The sequence below is a fragment of the Chrysochloris asiatica genome, unplaced genomic scaffold, assembly GCF_000296735.1.
Source record: "Chrysochloris asiatica unplaced genomic scaffold, ChrAsi1.0 scaffold00066, whole genome shotgun sequence".
Lineage (NCBI taxonomy): Eukaryota > Metazoa > Chordata > Mammalia > Afrosoricida > Chrysochloridae > Chrysochloris > Chrysochloris asiatica.
Genome location: NW_006408584.1, coordinates 13,198,150 through 13,203,524, shown reverse-complemented (window position 1 = coordinate 13,203,524; position 5,375 = coordinate 13,198,150).

The following is a 5,375-nucleotide window of genomic DNA, read 5'->3' as shown; positions in this document are numbered from 1 at the left end:
AAACCCTACACTGCATCAATATAAGTTGGAACTGACCCAATGGCACTTAACAGCAATAACAACATGAGAAAAATATTGAATTATGCAGAAAACATCAAAAGAAGAGGGAAGAAGTACACAGAGTCACTGTACCAAAAAGAAGTGGTCGTTTTTCAACCATTTAAAGAGATAACCTATGATCAAGTGTTAATGATCCTGAAGGAAGAAGTCCAATATGCACTGGAAGCATTGGCAAATAGCAAGGCACTGGGAATTTATAGAATACAAATGTAAATATTTCAATAAATTTATGACACTGGAGGCACTCACTCATCTATGCCAAGAAATCTGGAAGACAGATTTCTGGCCAAATGACTGGAAGAGATCTGTATTTGTGCCCATTCCAGAGAGAGATGAGCCAATGGAAGTAAGAAAACATAGGACAATATCATTGATATCCTTTGCGAGTTTAGTGTTATTACAGATAAGACAAAAAAAAAAAAAACAAAACAAAACTGCAACCATACATTAACAGAGAACTTCCAGAGGTTCAAGTGGGATTCAGAGGAGGATGTCAGATGGGTCTTGGCTGAAAGCAGAGAATATCGGAAACATGTTTACCTGTGCTATATTGAGTAGCAAAGACTTTCAATTGTGTGGATCATAACACGCTATGGAAAAATTGTGAAGAATGCTTATTTTGGAACTCTTAATTGTGTTCATGAGGAACCTGTGCATACACCAAGCGACAGTTGATTAAATAGAACAAGGAAATACTGAATGGTTTAAAATTAGGAACAGTGTGTGCCAGGGTTGTGTTCTTTCACCACAGTTATTCGTTGTATATGCTGAGCACAAAATCCAAGATGCTGGATTATATGAAGAAAAAACGTGGCATCAGGATTGCAGGAAGACTCATTAACAATCTGTAATATGCAGATGATACAACCTTGATAGTTAAAGTGGAAAGGACTTAAAATAATTACTGGTGAATCAAAAGCCACAGCCTTTGGTATGGGTTGCATCTCAATGTAAAGAAATAAAAAATCCTTATCACTGGACCAATTAACAACATCAATATTGATGGAGACATGATTGAAGTTGATTGTTGTTTTATTTGTTCTTAGGTACTACATAGTCAGCACTGATCTTAGCATCTTTTACATAACAGAAGGAAACAGTGCCAGGCCCCAGCCAACCTCACAATCATTGCTAAGCCTGAGCCCATTGCTACTGCCACTGTGTCAATTCTTCTTGTTGGGAGTCTTCTTATTTTTCACTGACTCTCCACTTTACCAAACATGATAACTCCAGGGATTGATCCCTCCTAATTAGATCTATTAATATCTAAAGTATGGCCATCCTGACTTCCAATGAGCATTATGGCTATACTTCTTCCAGCACAGATTGTTTTGTATTTTTGGCATTCCATGGTACTTTTAATATTCTCCTCAAACACCATAATTCAAATACATCAATTTGTCTATATCTTCCTTATCCACTGTCCAACTTTCACATGAATACGAGGTTATTGAAAATACCATGGCTAGGAAGAGGCACACCTTAGTCTTCAAACTGATATCTCTGCTCTTCAATATTTTAAAGCAGTCTTGTGCAGCAGATTTGCCAAATGCAAACTGTCATTTGATTTCTTGACTGCTTTTTCCATGAGTGCTGACAGTTGATCTGAGGAAAACAAAGTCTTTGACAGCTTCAATCTCTTCTCCATTTTCTGCATTTACATCCATTTGCAATCTAGTTTATTGCAGTCCAATTTGTTGGGTTTTTTTTCCTTTTTCAGTTACTCTGGCTATAAACCTTGGTGCTATCTTTTTTATTTTTAAGCTTTTATTGTGAATTGAGTGATAGTTTACATGGGAGAACATCGGTTTTGCACTCAACCTATCATATTTTGTTTTATTGCAATGAATACAATCCCTTCCATACATCATCAGTTAATAGTATTTGTTTTTATTCCCTAGGGATTTTGTTTGTTTGTATTGTTTGTTTGGTTTTATTTTTGGCTGTATAGGTGCTATCTTTGAAAACAAAAATCCTCATCACTGGACCAATAAACAACACTCTTATTAATGGAGAAAAGATTGTAGTTGTAGAGGACTTCATTCCTGTTGGATCAACTATCAACACTCATGGAATCAACAGTCATGAAATCAAGCGATGTATTGCATTAAGCAAATTTGCTGCACAAGACCTTTTTAAAGTGTGGAAGAGCAAAGATGTCAGCTTGAGGACTAAGGTGTGCCTGACCCAAACCATGGTATTTTCAATAACCTCATATGCATGCAAAAGCTGGACAGTGAATAAGGAAGACCGTAGAAGAATTGATGCTTTTGAGTTATGGTGTTGGAGGAAAATATTGAAAGTGCTATGGGCTGCCAAAAGTACTAACAGATCTATGTTGGAAGAAGTGCAGCCAGAGTGTTCCTTGGAGGCCAGGCTGGCAAAACTTCATCTCTCATACTTTGGACATGCTGTCAAGAGGACACAGACACTGGAGAAGGAAATCATGTTTGGTAAGGTGGAAGGTCAGAGGAAAAGAGGAAGACCCCAGTGAGATGGATTGACAAAATGGCAGCATCAATGGGTTCAAGTGTAGCAACAATAGTGAGGTTGGCCCAGGATCAGGCAGTGTTTCATTCTGTTGTGCATAGGGTCACTATGTACCAGTACCGACTCGATGCACCTAACAATAACAACAACAACAAATAATATTATAGCAAATATGAAATTGACTTATCTTTATATACACACCCACACATACATAAACATACTTTAACTTTTCATATCATCTATCATTATCCCCTTGAAAAATCCCAAAGCGAAATGCAGGTCACTTTACTTCTGACCTTGTTCAACTTCAGTCAATTATCCTATTGAAACTTAAAATAATTATCAGATTACTCCTTTATATGAAACTATCCAATGACATTCTCCTTTTCACTTAAAATAAAAGCTAAAAATTTTATCGTGGTCTCAATGACCTCTCTGAAATAATACCTTGCTTAGTTTTCCACTCATTTTCTATTTCTGCCATAGTTTCTTTGGCTTTTTGTTTTGTTTTTCTGTGGTTGCTGGAATACACCAAACATTCTTCTACTTCAAAGTCTTTGAACTTGCTATTTCCTTTGGTTTGGATGATTTTTCTGTAGTTGTTTATTGCCTTCATTTTTATGCACTTCTCAATGATACCTTCCTCAAGGTCTATTTAAAAATTATGATCTCCAGTAAGACCCTATACTTCTATTTGGTTTGGCTCTATGATTTTTATTTAATAGCACTCATCTTTAATATATCTATATATTGGTGTTAAATGCTATTGAGTCAGTTTCAACTCATAGCAACCCTGTAGACAACTCTTAGGAGCAGTTAGTGGGTTTGATCTGATGACCTTGTGGTTAGCAATCCAGTGTTCATCCAAGAGCATCAAACCAGGACTTCATACATATATATTGCTGATGTTGTTAAGCACCACTAACTCATACCTACCCTGTATAGTGTTTCCAAGGAGCGAATGGTGAATTTGAAGCACTGACCTTGAGATTGACAGGCCATTGCTAGTCCTACATCGCCATACCAGGAGTCCTATATATGTTGTTGTTGTTAAGGGCCATTGAGTTGGTTCCAACTAATAACAACCCTCTATAGTGTTTCCAAGGAGTGGTTAGTGAGTTTGAACCACCAAACTCGTGTCCTTGCAGTCCAATGCTTTATCCCACAGCACTACATCAGGACTTCGATATATAGATATAAGTAAATGCATGTGTATATTTATCTTATTTAAGGTCTGTTTTATGCTGCTGTCATTCAACCAGCATCTACCAGACACATGTACAAACATACACAAGAAAATAATAGGAAATAATTCTTTTAGGAATTCTTTAGGAAAAGAATAGGAAAGAATCTTAATAGGAAAATGAACACCATAGATATTTTTGATTAAGTTTTTTCTATTCAGAATTCCCAGTGTTAATATCCCACCACTCTTCAATTTGTCATATTATGGTTGCTTGTATGTTGATGTGATGCTGGAGCCGATGCTACCAATATTTTAAACACCAGCAGGGTCACGCATGATGGACAGGTTTCAGCATCTAATATAAACTAGGAAGAAGGAGAAACAGATCACTTCCAAATAGTTAGCCTCTGAAAACTTTGCAAATAATAGTGTAACATTGTTAGACAGAGAACTGAAAGATGGGCCCCTAAGGTCAGAAGACACTCGAAATACGACTGGGTAAGAGTTGTTTTCTGAAAGTAGAATTGATCTTAATGACGTGAATGAAACAAAGCTTTCATGACCTTCATTTACTGATGGTACGCAACTCAAAAAGAGAAGAAACGGATGCAAGCATCTATTAATATTCAGAATGTGAAATGCACAATGTATGAATCTAGGAAAATTGGAACTTATAAAAAATGGAAGTTGATATCGTAAACATTATTGCTGTTGTTAAATGTCATGGAGTTTGACTCATAGCAACCATATACAGGATTTCCATGAAGAGTCTGGTGACTTTGTGGTTCAAACTGACCTTGTTGTGCATTGCTTAAACTACATCACCATGCTAGTACCCCATCTTAAGAAATAGTGAGCTGAAGTGGACTGATATTTGACATTTTGAATCTGACAATCATTTGGTTTCCTACACAGGGAATGAAGGATTCAATAAAAAGGGCATGCCATTCATTCATAGTCAAAAAAGAACATTTCAAGATCTATGACATCTATGTTAGGATGCACTAACCACTAAAGCCAATGATGATGAAATTGAATAATTCTACTAATTTTTTTAGTCTGAAACTGATCAAACATGCAATCAAAACACACTAATAATTGCTTGTTATTGAAATGCAAAACTTGGAATTAAAGAGGAAGAATTAGAAGTTGGAAAATATGGCCTTGCTGATAGAAATGCTGATGATCACATGACAGATTCTGAAAGACTAACGACTTATTGCTGGCACATTTTTTTTCAACAACAAACAATGTGGTCTACATACAGACTTCAACAGATGGAATACATATAAATCAAATTAAATACATCAGTGGGAAGAGATGTTAAGAAGTATAACATCATCAGTCAAAATAATGTCAGGGACTGACCATGAAACTTTTGACAATTTCAATCTTTTCTGTGTTTATCTTGATATTATTTGTTGGTACAGATGTAAGGATTATAGCATTCTCTACATGGAGCAGACCATTTGCTGCCTATATGCTAGTGTGATCTGAAGCTGAAGAAAACAAAAGCAAGTCCACAAGAGTAAAAATATAGCTTTGAATATATCTTAACTAAATTTAGAAACCATCTCAAGAATATAACTTTGAATATATCTTAACTAAATTTAGAAACCATCTCAAGAACAGATTTGAT